Source organism: Protopterus annectens, chromosome 5.part0 (assembly GCF_019279795.1).
Source record: "Protopterus annectens isolate FY-2018-M chromosome 5.part0, PAN1.0, whole genome shotgun sequence".
Taxonomy (NCBI): Eukaryota; Metazoa; Chordata; order Ceratodontiformes; family Protopteridae; genus Protopterus; species Protopterus annectens.
In genome coordinates this window covers 1,606,993,155-1,607,011,154 of record NC_056735.1, presented here as the reverse complement: position 1 = coordinate 1,607,011,154, position 18,000 = coordinate 1,606,993,155, and positions in this window count along the sequence as shown.

Below are 18,000 nucleotides of genomic sequence, written 5' to 3'. Positions count from 1 at the left end.
AAAACCAACAGATGGAGGTCGACGTGGATGTGCAACAAGTCAGACCCGCTCCCGTAGTGAAAGTACCAGCACCAGCACTGCAGTGGTGGAGCTGTCCACACCACAACATAGCAGGCCATGTGCATGTGGCCCTGGTGGTCCCAAAGGGGACCCGGATCCAGCGGACATATGTCATCATCAGGGGAGAGTACCATATATGGCCTTATATCTGGTAGTGCCTGTGGAGCCCCTGGCAGGCACAGTTCAGGTATGGTCTAGAGCTGTCCAACAAGCCCCTGTATAGGGCAGCCACATGTTAGAACTGTGTGCATGCATACACACACACATCACCAACACAGCTAGGGCAACCCCATACCTACACACACATCTGCACAGCCCAATTAATAATGAAACCTCTTAACACACACACACACACACACACACACACACACACACACACACACACACACACACACACACACACACGATGTCAACCAAATGGCTCAGCCTAGGTCTTTGGCAAACCCACAACACACCCTGTGCATATGATGATACCTGTGCCACATCCCTTTCATCCATAACATCAATACGGGGGCAGGCTAATATGGTTCTGATGTACAGGATGAATGTACTAAGGTGCAGCAATGTAATGCTGTGCAACATGGTTTCGGCACCAATATTTAATGGTTACATGTCAGGATGTGTAGCTATCCAACCATGATGCATTATAGCTGTTATTAACACTGACTGATTGTGGTCTCCATAATGTATCGCATGTGTGTTGTAAGTGTCTATGTGTCAGCAGGATGTTGGTCTGCTGTTGTTTCCTACAAGGGGTATGGCACTGTGGTGACACCTTGAATGTGCCATATCCTGGGTACAGCTGAACACGGGTTACAGGTCTGTATAACAGTTACTGCATGTGTCACATGCATGATAGGTCTGAGGGAAGTATACAGGTGAGTGCATGGTGGCTGATATCAGTAGTCCTTCTACACTGGACAATGGTAAGTGCACTGGGTGGTACACACCAGACATTTGTGCATAACACATACACACACAGAGGCTTTGGTGTTGATGCAATACACAGAAAATACTGTACATATGGATGTACTTAATTTTGCAGTGAACCCATTTAACTATGTAATTCCACCAAGACAAAATAGGCAAAACATCACATCAGTAAATAATCAGTCTGCTAGTTTAATGTCATTGACGATGGTACTGGCAGGGTATATGTCCCCTTCCCCAATGTAGTGCAATCCTCAACTTGGTAAACATAGGTGTGCTGGTGTGGGTGGCACAGCCCTAGCCTTTGGAGGGTGTGGGGTGGTGTAGAACCACAGATAGTGTGATTGACAACCACTTAACCTGTTAACATAAACTGTACAGTATTACAGCCAACTAAGTGGGGGATGCACACAACAATAATCACAATGATGGTGGCTGCGTCCACAAGATCTACACCCAGCTATATATACCAACTCCAGTATTGCTGTACAGCTATACAATGGGGAAGAGGGCATTTACACATTTACTACTAGTTCTGATGAAATGAATTTCCACAAGATGATACCTTTGAAATGTTAGCATTTGCCAGTCAGTTCTCGGACAGATGACCTCCTGGGACATGTATTTTCTGAAAACAGAAGTAGATCCCTTAACATACACACACACTCTTACTTGGTAACACTTTGCGTAGAACCCCTACCTAGATACTTATTGCTGCTAATGTGTATGGCCTTAATTGCACACACCACTCAGCTTTTAGGATGAGATGTGTCCCAGGTTACTTGTTAAGTTAAGAACATCACCAGCCCTGTACAGTATGGTAATGGGGGATGTACTGGTTATTTATGAACAAAACATAGTGTGACATACTGTCATATACACATTGACAAACACATAACAGTCATACACACATCTGAGAGACCTGGGTTTATCAGTGCTAACTACCTTGTCAGTGAGTCCATTCTGTTACAGATAAGTTGCACACAGCACATGCATCATTGGGCTGGATAGTGTAATCAGTTACCTGCATGGTTGATGGTGACAGTGGTCCCCATACAGTGGACCTTGGGACATGTACTGGAATATAATGGTGTAAAGACAGTATCCCCAGCACCCACACCCCACATTGGATATTGTACTCACTGAAATCCATGATAATATTCTGACATACCCACAATCACACATTGACCAGGACTGCACTACAATCACTTGTTTATCTCAAGAGTGCTACTACAGGGATATGCATCTATTGCACATGCCTCAGGGATAGTAGGGTGATGGTTTGTCATGGCTCTCCTACGGTCAGCAACATCACTACCCATTATACTGTATGGCAAGGTGTATTGTATTAGGAGACTGTGACCTCAGAATGCTGTATCCTACAACTATACACACTTGCACAAATATACATACTTGCCAGGACTCAGATGGTAACCCATGCCTATCTACTCATTTGTACAACAGTGTTGTGCTGGTACTGAAAGCTCCAGGTAGCCCATAGGGTGAAGAGTGTAAGAAGGTACATTTAATGTCCATTACAGCAGCAGCCATATCTAACTGTGGCAATGGGGGGGTGTAGTGGGTGAGAAGGCTCTCAAGGCATTACCAATTACAGGTTTGCAAATACACAGACACTGTTATTCTCAGTAATGCACCCTGACACATTTGTCAGTACTGGGGTCCATAGGTGCAGGCATTCCTAGGTGTGTACCAGGATATTGTCCATGGAGAGATGAGAAGAGTAGGGGATGTGGGTACAGTGGTATCATGCCACTTGACATTTGTCAGCAGGCCATCTATCAACTGATGCCACGTGAGTGATCCTCAAGGTGAAAGTTAAACGCAGCATCCAGTCATCTGGTTGCCTTTTGCAGATGGCCACTGAGGTGCTCTAATTGACATGTATGCAACATATATTACATAACATGGTCAGTGTCTGTCTTGGAGACCTGTACCCAAGCATGTTCTGTTGACTGTGGTAGTGTAGTTGAGGTATCCATGGTATGTGGTGCATACAGGGTGGGGTTTCCTAGCTGTGGCATTCATAATACAGTTGGGAAGACATGTCAGTGTCAGTCAAGCATACACTGCCTGAAAGTAGCCACGATGGATACCTGACATCTGCACATTTGTACAGAGGACAGACAGACATCAGCTAGCCAACTGGTTATGCATTAGGATGAATGTTTTGACAGATAGATGTCTGACACTGATAGGTATGACATTACTACATGACAGCAGCCCTCAATGACATGTCCTATACACATAGTAGTCTACAGTTAATATCCACATGTCAGATCAATATTCAGTAGGAAATACTTAATGACACACAGCTCACACACCAAGAACATGATAGTCAGGACTCAGAATCTATCTTTGCATGCAGGAGTGTTTGGTTCCAGTACTACAGTCTGCATTCTACCCTTACTTGAGAAAGCACTGTTAACAGTAACAACATAATGAAACACAACACGCCAGTGTGACTGCATATAATTTGGGATACTACCCATGTATGACACACATTCAAATGGAAAAGAGTGTTGTATAAGTTTTATATACTCAGGTGTCCCAGACAATTGTCTTACACCCCTTGCTACTGTAATGACAGCACATAGACGCATGTTATGTACATGGAATTAAATACACTTATTAAAGATGTCACTACCCTGCTATTTTATTGCAATATAAATGCTAAGCAGATTTGCACATTGGTAAGCAAAGCCTACATGGTTTTAAGCGCCTATTCATTTAATCATACATTAGCACTGCTTACCATCACACAAACCCATGCAAACCCACTTAAAGCTGCTCAGAACTGCCTTAACCACTCTGTATCCAACAGTCCTTGCTCTGCCTAACAGCAAAATATACAGCCCTTGAACCCAGGACCCTGTATACTATAGTCAGAACCAGAGCACTTAAACATTAAGCCACCACAGCTCTGAAAATGTCTGTTGTTTTCTCCAATATATCTGTCAGTACACATACTGAATAGTGGTGAACAACTCCTTTGACTTCTACAATTGTATTGTACTTGTTATTGAAAATATTGTTGAATCCGAATGTTGTTATATCTATATAAACACATAGCAGATAAACATGGTGGGATACATATGGGAAGGTAAATACAACACTTATGTTTATACATAAGGATATATATATATATATATATATATATATATATATATATATATATATATATATATATATATATATATATGTGTGTGTGTACATACACATATGTATTTATATAAGTATTTATATACATCTGTATATATATATATATATATATATATATATATATATATATATATATATATATATATATATATATATATATATATATATATATATATATATATATATATATATATATATATATATATATATATATATATATATATATATATATATATATATATATATATATATATATATATATATATATATATATATATGTAAATATATATATATATATATATATATATATATATATATATATATATATTTATATTTCATATAATCTCAAAATACTGAAATATCGAATTTCAGTATTTTGAGACTGAATAGTGGAACACCCACATACCTAAACACACAAAACCATGAACAGCACAATTGCAGCCATACACACACACACACACACACACACACACACACACACACACACATACACCTACCTAACTACACTAAAACAAACAAAACAACACACAAAAACACAACATAACACACACACACACAAACACACACACACACACACACACACCTACCCTACCTATAAGCAGGGGGGCAAGCCCCACTGCACCCCCACACCCCCTACTTATATATACTAACTCCAAGGTCACACTAAACACACAAACACACAAAAAACACCCCTACACACACTAACATCCCTATCCAATACCCTTAAACAAAGACCTCTTACCTAAACCCCAGATAAAGCCACAAACCGCAGAGCACATCACGAATGCGACACCACGATAGCAGATTCGGCATTTCCGTAGTCGACATACTGCAGTTTTGCGTAACTGCACTTTTGTGTATTCCATCTCGACGTACTGAAATTGGGCATTTCAGTACGTCGAGATTCTCTAGTGTTTCTATATATATATGGGTCTACTTTCATAGAAAGCGCCCCTACACCCGGAAGACCGGGAGGCCGAGATGGAACGACCGAACAGGTAGGATCGAAAACGCGATATCCCGACGGCTGAGAGACCGACAACGCAGCATGCATGTAAGTGTGTGAAAGTGAAAGATGTAGTATTGGGGATGGACAGGTAAGTGTAATAGTGAGGGATTTTAGGATAGGGTGTGGGAAAGGTGAGCGGTGGTGTCGGACTAAGGGTTCCGTGAGGTAAGTGTGTGGAAGTGACGAGAGCAGTGTAGGGTAGTGTTATGTGTCAGGGTTAGAATGTGGAGTGAGTGTGTGATAGTGACGGGCTGAATGTTTTAGGGTGGGTTAAGGAGTTAGGGTTAGGGTGCAGGTAGGGTAAGTGCGTAGTGACGGTGTTGAGGTTTAGGGGTGGGTTAAGTGAGTTAGGGTTAGGCAGGTGGGTGAGTGCGATAGTGACGGGTGTTGGTTTAGGGTGTGTTAAGTGAGTTAGGGTTAGGGCTGGGTGGTGTGCTGTAGTGTCGGACATTAGGGTTAGGGTTTAGGTTAAGGTTAGTGGATATGTTGTTGTGTGCAATGTGTAGTTGGCGTTTTGTGTCGGTGTTGTGGTGTTCGGTATGTTGAGTTGTTGGTGTGGTGTTGGTTGTTTGGGGGTCGGTGGTGTGTCGGCGACCAGACGCTCGGGGTCTATGAAAGTAGACCCATATATATATATATATATATATATATATATATATATATATATATATATATATATATATATATATATATATATATATATATATATCTATATCTATATATATATATATATATATATATATATATATGTGTGTGTGTGTGTGTGTCTATATATCTATAAATATATATATATATATATATATATATATATATATATATATATATATATATATGTATATATGTAACATATGTCCATAACATGTAGTGGAGTCATACCTCAGCACCAATAGTTACAACCTGTTAGTGCAAGGGGATGTCATGTAAGCATTGCAGGTATAAATGTAGAATGTTGCTACTGTAACAGGGGTTGTCTTAACAGAAATGTTGAGTGGGAAGTCACATATGATACTGACATGTACGCCATCAGTTACTGACAGCCATCATAAGATCATCATAGTGCAGTACCACACAAATCATGGTAATGATCCTGTGGAATACAGCAGAGCTATGACCAATAAATGTGAGCAGTCTGACACACTCTGGTCAGTCCAGAAGTATACACAGAACCCATTAGTGCAAGGTGTGTTGACCAAGCCTAACAAAGTGGATGTTTACAGCCATGTAAAAGAGGATATCATGAAAATACTGGAATAGATAAGCTCACACATTTTATGCATTCACACACTCATGTCTGTCTTGACACATAATAACCAGAGGAGCAGAGGTCGTAAGCCCACATACTCCCCACTAGTTAGTGACATACATATGTACAGCATCCCACTGCTTTGTCAGAAATACACAACAGTTATGGTGGCCCAGCAACAGTACATCTGACAAATATCTGGACATAACATCACACTGGGTAAATACAATGAACTGCTAGGCATGTAATAAAGCACTGTGGAAACAACAGGCAGACTGCCACAGCACTGGCCTACATTTCTTATGGGGGAATACACACGTACTTGCAAATATAGCAGGCTCTACAGGCATGTAACAGCATGGAGTAACAGATACCTGTGTGAAAGTGCATACCAACAATCAATCTGAACACAGCCACAGTCACATATGGTAAGCAGAATTAATATTACAGTTTAGGGACTGTGTGCACAACAGCATCCTCATATGTTCCACTCATACACTAACCCTACATATACTGGGCCAATATACAGTGTATTTAAATGCCTGACTGTGGTATGGGACATGTGTCAGTCTGGCTCTACAAATATGTACGCCAATAGGGTACCATACATTGGAGCAGCATGCAACATCAGATAGAACAGGACCACGAACAATGACATCTACCACAGTCTGTACACAGGCCAAGGTACATATTTGCAATACACACTCTGTCAACAATCACCATAAATACACAGACCTCACTAATGTACACACTACAACAGAATGTCCAGGTTTTGTCCTCAAATATAAGGCCTACTATACATAACATGTCTAGCAGTCTGATATCTCACTGGCTTGTTATCAGGTATGATGTCAGTAAATAATGATGTACTGTAAATATGCACCTCTTACTGCATGACATATGTACAAAAGGTTGACAGACTTGTGGCTAGAGGCACAAACACAGAGCCAATATTGACATATTGCTGTGATAAACCCATACATTTACTGGTGTAACAGAGTTTATAGTGACATATATCTTCTGAGGGATATGAAGTCAGTAACTCTCATGGATGTCACCGTGTATTGACTGCAATCCTCAGAGTATGCTACTGCATTTCTAAAGATAGGAAATGAGTGAGTAATACAACAAATGTAAGACTCCAAACTCTGGCCAATCTGCAGATAGCCCTACAGGTGAGAGTTTCCTCAACCACATAACACTGTCATGACAGATATTAAATCATGTAGAACAGCCATATCCACACAAACCTTGTTAAACCAACATTACTTCAAATGTAAAAGAGGAATACTAACATTCTGTCCCCATGTCTGGAACATCCCCCTCCTGTTTGTTGACCTGCCTCCACAGTGTATGTTGTAAGAGGTATATCCAACTACCCTCTGTGATGCTGTTTGTCAAGCACCCACATGAAGGCCTGATCACAGTGAAGGAAAAGGGCCAACACCCACATGAAGTGCTTGGTGATAGGAGTGTGTTTCCATGCAATTGGCTATAGGAATGATACAACAGCTGTTCCACATGCAATTAGCAAGTGGGGGACTGCAATTTGTGCACAGGCCATCTGCTGATCATGAGTATCATTTATAAGACTCAAGCTTCTGCCTAAGTAAAGCAGGTGTACTTTTCCACATCCACCAGAGAGAGAGTGAGAGAGAGAGAGAGAGAGAGAGAGAGAGAGAGAGAGAGACAGAGACAAAGCAAGAAAGGAAGGGAGTAGGAGAGTAAGAGCCAAGCCTGCTTGTGTATGATCCATGGGTGAAGAGTGGTATCATTATAATGGTTGCCTATATTGTGTACTAATCCATACTGTCACATGATAATTGCACATGGCTGCACACATTTATGGCTGAGGATCGTCAACAACAATCTCTACAATGTTTTGAAAATGTTGGCCTTGTAATGTTGACAATGGGACACGTAGCTCCTAGTATAATGATATGGAAAAATCCACACTGCAATGGACACTGTTATTACACAATCACCCCAACACCCACACAGGGCACTGATAACACACACTTACCAGTATTGAGTTTCAAACCCCTACCTGAGTATATATTGCTATTACATTGTTATGCAGTTATTGCACATGCCACAGACTTTACATGTTGGAGAGCTGCCCAAAGGTATCTTTGAAGGTGAGTGACATCAGCAACATTGATAAAGGAGGGATAAGGGAAGTGTAGTACATTTGACTGCCCACAAAAGCAGGTGTCAAGGAAGACACACCCACACTCTCTCAGGAAATCACACACATTATCACAGTTGGCAGGGTCAGGATTAGAATTCCTACCTAACTAGTTTGCTACACTACAGTATTACACAGTTATCACACGTGCAGCAGAGCTTATCAAGCTGATATATGGCCAAAGAGTTATTTCAAGGTGACTGACATCAGCAGGCATGCCACAGTAGGGCAATGAGAGGTGTAGTGAGTGTGAATGCCTTCAAAATCCTTAATCTCCACAGACACACACACACACACACACACACACACACTTGCCAGTATTGACATGCGTGGGTTGATTGTTTCACAGGTGTGTAGTAGCTGACTGTGTCAGAAGGCTGTACAAGGCTAGGCAAAGGGAATAGCTTGGCATCAGGCTACATGACAATGGTCTCCAGTGTGGTTCAGGGGTGTAGTCCCTGGCTTGGCCCACACTGGTGGGTATTGTATTCACAATCCACTCATCTGGGTTACTATTGTGGTTGGTCAGTGCTGTGCAATGCTTGTCATGTATGTGATCTATATTTCATAACATGGATAGTGTCTGGGTTGTGCACATGTCCCACATGCATGTTCTGTGACATGTGGAAGTGTACTTGGGGTCTCTGGGGAATGTTGTGTGGACAGATTGTTATCATCTGATGTGGCATTCCTGACCTCATGTGGTGAGACCTGGCTATGGAACTGAGGTCGTGCCTGCACCTAAATTGATAGCATGATTCAGGTATTCAGTGAAGTTAGTGTCATTTGTCCATACAGGGCATGTGTATAAGACATGGTATTCCCTTTGTTGGTTACATTTGTAGACTCTGCAGTTGTTGCAGGTGTCCAGTGGGGAATATAGCAAAGGACCAGTGTAAGCATTTGTTTGCCTATTGTTGGGATGGAACAGGGTGCCATGTCATTTTACTTGGTAGATAACACATCACAGTTCATTCTGATGTCAGTGGCAGTGTTGTTGTCAACAGGCATGTAGTCCACTGCAATCACAGTGTGGTTACTATCTGTGGGCAATATGCAGGGAACTACCAATATAGTGGTTATTGCCTAGCCAAGTGTGTTTGTGTATGGGTGGAGAGTGTTCTCTGAGTAATACAAGGGTTGCCTATAGAGTTCACTGATCCATGATGTCACATGTAGGGCTAAGGATTGTCTACACCAGCCTCTCTGCTGTTTGACATCTGTTGTCCTTGTAAGGTGGACATTGTGACATATAGTAGGTCCTCAATATAATTATTTAGCAAATTCCACACCACAATGCATCCTGTCATTACACAATCACAGCCACCTCCACACAGGATACTGATGACAGACACTTACTACCTAGTACTGAGATTCAAACCCCAACCTAGCTATGCATTGCTACTACAATGTACCACATTTATCGCATGCGCCACAGAGTTTATTGGATGGTTGTTGTCCCAAGGTACTTATAAGGTGAGGAACATCACCAGCCCTTGTAAATACTGGCATTGGGTGATGTAGTGGGGGAGAGATCCCAAAAATAATTTTACCCTGATCACACATTTACATTCGCCAGGGGTGAGGTTCAAACCTCTATCTAACAACCTTTACGGACTATTATGTTGCACATTTACCACATGCACCAATGAGCTGACTTGATTTAAGCTTTGTAACAGATACTTCTAAGGTGGATGATATCTGCAGGACTGCTAAAGGCAGGCTCTGAGATGTGTAGTGGCTGTAAATGGGGACAAAATCTTTGAGATTCACACACAAACACTTGCCACAGATGAGATTTAAACCCATAGTTGTGTAGTTACTGCTACTACATTGTTGCGCATTTATGCCATGCACAACGGAGCTTATAGGGCTAGCTTTTCTCCAAAGGTGTATTTCAATGTAGATGACATCAGCAGTTTTGCTAAAGTAGGGCAATGGGAGGTGTAGTGGCTGTAAATGGCCTCAAAAGCATTACTGTACACACACACACACACACACACACACACACACACACACACACACACACACACACACACACACAAACACACACACACATAAAGGGTTTCACAGTTACCATGTCTGGGATTAGAACTCCTACCTAACTAGTAATCACACTATAGTATTATACAGTTATTGCATGCACCACAGAAGTTACAAGGCTGAAGCTTGTCCAAGGAGGTATTTCAAGTTGACTGACATCAGCAGGCTTGCTAAAGTAGGGCTATGGGAGGTGTAGTGACTGTGAATGGCCTCAAAAGCATTACTTGCTATACACACATACACAAACACACAGTTTCATAGTTGCCATGTCTGGGATTAGAACTCCTACCTAACTAGTACATCACACTTTAGGATTATGGAGTTATTGCATGTGCCACAGATTTTACAGGGCTAAATTTTGTCCAAGGAGGTATTTCAAGTTGACTGATATCAGCAGGCGTGTTAAAGTAGGACAATGGGAGGTGTAGTGACTATGAATGGTCTCAAAAGCATTACTCTCTACACATACACACACACACACACACACACACACACACACACACACACACACACACACACACACACACACACACACACACACACGAGTTTCACCATTGCCATGTCTGGGATTAGAACTCCTACCAAAGTAGTACATCACACTATAGCTTTACTCGGTTATTGCACACAGCACGGAGCTTACAGGGATGAGCCTTGTCCAAGGAGGTATTTCAAGGTGACTGACATCAGCAGGCTTGCTAAAGTAGGGCACTGGGAGGTGCAGTGACTCTGAACGGCCTAAAAAGCATTACTGTCCAGACACACGCACACAGAGTTTCACCATTGCCATGTCCGGGATTAGAACTCTTACCAAACTAGCTTTATTCAGTTAATGCACACATCACAGAGCTTACAGGGATGAGCCTTATCCAAGGAGGTATTTCAAGGTGACTGACATCAGCAGGCTTGCTAAAGTAGGGCACTGGGAGGTGCAGTGACTCTGAATGGCCTCAAAAGCATTACTCTCTACACACACGCACAGAGTTTCACAGTTGTCATGTCTGGGATTAGAACTCCTACCTAACTATTATGTTATACTATAGCATTATGCAGTTATCACACATGCCACAGAGCTTATAGGGATAGCCCTTGTCCAAAGGTGTAGTTTAAGTGTGAATGACATCAGCAAGTTTGCTAAAGTAGGGCAATGGAAGGTGTAGTGTTTGTGAATGGCCTCAAAATCATTGACCCCATACACACACACACACACACACACACACACACACACACACACACACACACACACACACACACACACACACACAAAATTGCCATGTCTGGGATTAGAACTCCTACCTAACTAGTATGCTACACTATAGCACTACGCAGTTATCACACACATCACAGAGCTTATATGGCTAGCTTTATTCCAAATGTGTATTTCAAGGTGAATGACATCAGCAGGCTTGCTAAAGTAGGGCAATGGGAGGTGAAGTGTCTGTGAATGGCCTCAAAATTATTGATCCCTACACACACAGTTTCACAGTTGCCATGTCTGGGATTAGATCTCCTACCTAACTAGTATGTTATACTATAGCATTACACATTTATCGCATGCACCGTGGAGCTTATAGGGTTAGCCCTTGTCCAAAGGGGTATTTCAAGGTGACTGACATCAGCAGGCTAGCTAAACTAGGGCAATGGTGAGTGCAGTGTGTGTGAATGTGCAATGAACCATTTGTCTGGAAACACACATACACAACACTCAGTCACACAACTTTACATTTGACAGGACTGTGTATACAACTGCTAGATGAATAAGGACTTGTACTGTCATGTTAAACAGTTATCACAAGCACCACAGACACTATAGTGCTGAGGGCTACCAGAAGCAAATGTCTACAGTGATAGACATTGGCACATCATGTGATATTGGCCAATTGGATGTGTGGTGGTTGGGACAGGCCTCATGATGGGAAGCTGTTTGTCACTGTCTGTCTTTCTCTTCCCCACATCCCTGTTTGTGTATGTTTGACCTATTATAGTGTGTTATCCTTGGATATATGTGTGTATTCCTATCCAATGTATGTGCAAAGCATGAATAGTGTGCAATGTGGTGTGTGTGGACAGAAATCTGCAACTGACAGATATGTATAGTCGACTACTGTTGTCAGATGTGGGCTTCATTTCTGTAAGTGTGGGAGCATGCCCAGTATGACCCTTCTGTATTTTGTTGTCAGACATGGGCTTCATTTCTCTAAGTGTGGGAGCATGCCCAGTATGACCTTCTGTATTGAATGTGTGAATGCATTACAGGTAGGTTGTACTCCAGTGCAGGCATTTGTGTTCTACACCTACAGCTAGCAACCTGTTTCTGCAGAATATCTGTAAATAGGTTGACAATATGGAGTCCCAATGGGCAAAGGATAGTGGGATACTGTAACTAATCATGTCTGTGCTGCTTGTGCTACATGGTTTTGGTGTTAGCAGAGATATTCGACATATATACTGCTTTAAACTGTGATGTATTATATCATCATCTACTGACAGATATACTTATTTGCTCACAGTAATTTCCTGGGGAATACAAGATGAATGAAGCTGCATCCAGTATTGTGGTCTGTAGCCTAGATATTCTTGCACACTCATGCCATTCTGGAGGGGAACCTGCAGACACTTGCTGATGGGTCTGTGTAAATGCTCCAGCACCTTGGTACTGTGGTGGCTGATGATCCCCTGCTTGTACATTTATTGACATGACAGAATGCCCATATCTTGCTGTGGCCATACCTCTCAGCTGTACAGATTCACACAGGTTACCCAGAGGCATATCTTATATATCTGGTCAGTTCCCCTTCACATTGTGGTTTATGAGCAGGTTTATAGCCACCCATTCCTGGGTTTGCAAGCAGGGATAGTATAGGCACACATCAGAGGTTCAGACTTCACACACTCCACGGCGTCCGTGCCTCTACCCCCCTCTGTTATTCTATCCTCTTCCTAGCATTATGCAAGTGATATCTGATAAGTATCCCTATAGTTATCCCTTCATCCCCGCGGTATTTAGGGGTTGGTCCACAGTTCATGCAGTAGGATATGGTGGGCATGCTACTGGGATTTGTCGACATGGCCTTGCATTTGCGTTCTGTGGAATGTGTTATATCGTTATTTGGGACTCCATGAGATAATATACATTGTCAGTATGGGTGAGGCACAGGCCTTTGACATAGGACTGTAGGGCATTTGGTAGTGATGCAGGCCAGTGCATTCTTTCACTCCTACAGTTGCAGGATGCAAGCCACTGGATTCCCCTAGGGTGACAGGGTAGGTGTGCAAGGTGTTAATGGCAATAGTTTCTGTCCTTATTAATCCATTGGTGTGGATGCTGGCAGGGTGCTGCTTACAGGTAGAGACACACCTGCATGAGACACCTCTTCAGCATGTTACATTCTGTGGGTGTTCCCATACAGAAGTGGGGGTCATACTGTACTCATTCCCAACAGCAGGGATATGACCTGTGATGAACCTGTGGCTGATGGTGGGGTGAGCTGAGTGCATGTATGTTATGGAAGCTTCTTGCAGCTGACTCAAAGATATATGTGGCTTGTGCGGGGACATCAGCAGTTTCTCAGTACTTCATGACTGTGCCTTTTATGGTCTGCCAGTGTTTGGCCAGACTACATCAGTATTCCATACTATACAGACAACTAATTTGCTGCTAACCTGTATGCACAATTCCAAAGATGTGTGCATTTGACAGTAACATCTTTATATATTCTGTCTAGTGTACTTCCACCTGTGTAATGTGTATATGTCTGGGCCCACATTCATGGCATGTCCATTTTTTAGATGGTGAGAGATAGTACATCCGAACAATTGCTATGGATTACTGCTGAATTGGGTCTTGCTGGGATACATTGTGTTTGGCACTGCAGTTGTCAGAACTTGGCTCTGTCATCAACAGTACTGGCCATAGGCCACCGGTACATAACCCTCCATGCCTACATGCTGACCACTTCCACACAATATACAACACACAACAATATAACACTCAGAGCCCTGCATATTGTAAACATGCAGCAATCTATCCTGCTAATTTGGCCAGCTCAGGTAATCTGTGCTCCACTGTTATTATACCCACACATACATGTTACTACATTTCTATGTAGGATTGTGGGGAGGGCAACTGACAACTATAAACATTTGCTATGACTGTACTGGTATTTCAGGTACTCTGTTGGCTTCCCTTTCATTCTGTATTCTGACCTATCATGCAGACTGGAGGCATATCGGAGTACAGATCTTAGGTTTTATTGACCTACATTTCAGTTTCAGACTTCTTACCCTTCAGAACTAACATCCAACTGCCTGACCTGTTGTAGTCTGTCTGTGTAGGTCTGGAGGGGGGATGTTCTCCATTGCCATCAATTGGAGGCCTTAGCACTGCCTTTCTTTGTGGTCATCTACAGCTCTCCTGCTGGCTGAGACTCTTGTTGGGTATGTGAGCCTCACTGACATGCATGTGTGTGTCTTATGGACACACATTTGGCCCACCACATTTCCTGCAGTGGGATTTGTCACCTTGTCTACTACTGCCTACTATGTTGACACCAGTATTTGTTATGGATTTCATGCTGCCCATATAGCTGTCTACTATCTGCTGCCATCCCATTCAGCCACCCAATTCCCTTGCATGCTTGCATCCATACCATAGATACAAGTAGCAGAGCATACTACTCTATTCAGCAATTGATAGGGAGAGTGACTTACCTTGTGGCTGTGCCAGTATTGAGGATGGTGCTGGAGGGCTGACTATGTTGGATGCAGATAGTACACGCCCTATACATGGTAAAGCACAGGTAGTATCATGTTTGGCATCCCTTTTAATGTATGTTCGAGTCAGAGAGAGGTGTCATTTCCTGGGTTCCTACCATGTCAGCGTATGCACTATGCGTTGCCTCTTTGCCAAAGCCTGGGTATACTGGGCATGCCTCCTTCTGCTTACAGGGGCAGGCTCAGGTTGTTCCTCTTCTGAGTCAGTCTGTGCCTGTGCTGGCCTTGGCAATGGTGGGGAGCTGTGTGGCCCTGCCCCGTGCTGTTCCTGCTGTAGCTGTTTCTGCAGCATCATATTGTGTAGCATGGCACATACAAAGAAAATTTGTGTACATGTAGGTGGAGAGTACTGCAAGGCTCCACCAGATATATCCAGGCACCAGAACCATGACTTAAGCATCCTAAACGCATGCTCTATTATGATTCTGGTTTGTGTGAGTGCCTCATTATGGAGTTCTTGTTGAGGTGTGTGTGCATTTCTGATGGGTGTCATCAGCCATGGCTCCAGTGCATAACCGGCATCCCCCACTAGGTGGCCATATGGGATGTCCCCACTGGCAAATCTCTGGTACAGCTGCATCATATGCCAGATGTGGGAGTCGTGATAGCTTCCAGGACTGCTGCCAGACACATTCATTATAATGCCCTGGGCATCGCACACACTCTGGCAGTTGATGGAGAGGAAGACCTTGCAGTTTATGTAGACCTTACCCCGCTAGCTGGGTGGTGCTTTGATGTGTTTGTGCCTGCAGTTTATAGCACCCACTACCTCAGGGTAGTCTGCTATTTGGTGGAGAGAAGCATATTGCTGCTCAATGCCTCACAGGTGTTGAGGAAATATATGTGTTCACCAGCATGTGCTGACATGGCATTCAGGAACTGGTGGGGTACCCTGGATGCTGATGCCTGTGAGATCCCCATGATATCCCCAGTTGGCATTTGGAAGGTACCTGTGGCTAGTATTCTTAAGCTTACACATACCTCAGTATCCACTGGGATGGGTTCCCCTCTGTTGGTTCTGTGTGTGAGGCGTGGCCGCACAGCTCAACAATTTGCTGTAGGTGGTCCCTGTCCACCCTATAGCGCTCCACTATCTCCAGCTCATGTAGCTCCTGGTAAGTTATCCTAGATCTGTATACTCTTCTCCTTCTCCTCATTGTGGGTTGGTCATCAGCATTCTCATCCTCACCACCCTCAGCCACGTCCACATATTGATTTATGAGAGCGACAGCAGCCCCATCATTTTGTTAGTTTTGTTAGGTAAAATTTCCCCATTTGTGTACTCTGGTGGTGTAGAGTTTGTGGGAAAAACTGGAGTGAAAGGTGTTTGGATAGTTTATAGTAGTGTGCTGGGCTTGGCTGGGCTGCTGCCTGTGTAATTGGCTGATTCTGATACATTTCACCTGCCAGCTAAGCTAGTCCTCCTTGATTACCTTCCTACTGCTGTTTTCCCTTCCCATTGCCTTCCTGTTTAAGCCCCAGGGTGCGCCACACAAACCCAGTGCTCAGATGTGAACAGAGCTGCTATTTTCTGTTTTTTTTTTTTTTATTAAAACCCAGTGCACAGCGCTCCCACCTGTTTAGGCAATCTAAGTATGGATAGGCAGCTTCAGACACACCCCCTTCCTTAGCTGTGCTTAGTTAAGGGCAACACAGGCCACTGGGCTCCAATAAGCTTACAGCAGTCATGACATTCCCCCTCATGAGGTCATCTAGCTCTTAGGCTTAGACCATGGTGTCATTGCACCTACACGGTTGGGTGCAAGCTAGCACTGAGTGGAAATTTGTGATTCAGTATTATTCCCCTCATTTGCATAGAATTGACTGCTAATGCATGGCTACAAAACCAACACTCAGCACTCCCCCTTAGTAACCATTATTCCATGGTCTCGTTGTGTTATGCATGCTATTGACTATTATGGAAAAATGATGATTTTGGTTTAAAAGCTTATTTCCAGATTTTTTTTATTATTTTCGGGCCGATCCCATTTGCGCACATCTGCCCTACACTTAAATGTCTGAAATCAGCTAAAAAAAGTTATTTTTTACAATTTTGAAACTAGTTTTCATGCTTATGGCCATATATTTGGCCATTGGCATGCCTAACCCTTATAATACATGCTTTTTTTATGAGCTGTCATGCCTCTGTTTTGTAGTTTGCAGAAATATATTCAGCTACTGGCTGAATACATTTCTGCAGTCTACACTATTTCTGCATGAATGCTTGCCTGCTTCCTGGATCATTAATTCACCTCATTTTCATGGTTTTCACCAGCAAATGAGGTAATTAGCATACAGGGGCTGTGTCTGTGCAGGAATAGTGCAGGAGCGCTCGTACATGTCTTGGGATCTCATTCCTGGATCACCCGTCAGCCATATAGCCTGCAGCAGCTCTTGCACTATTCCTGCACACTGTGCAGAGCTTGCTGAATCCTGGGGAAAGTGAAAGCAGGGCAGGAATATGCAGGAGGGAAGAAGGAAAGAACCATAGCTATCCATTTCTTCAACAGTAAAAATTGATCATATATGCAGAATGTTAGCTGAATTTGGACTGTCACCTCCAGAGAAAGGGGTGAC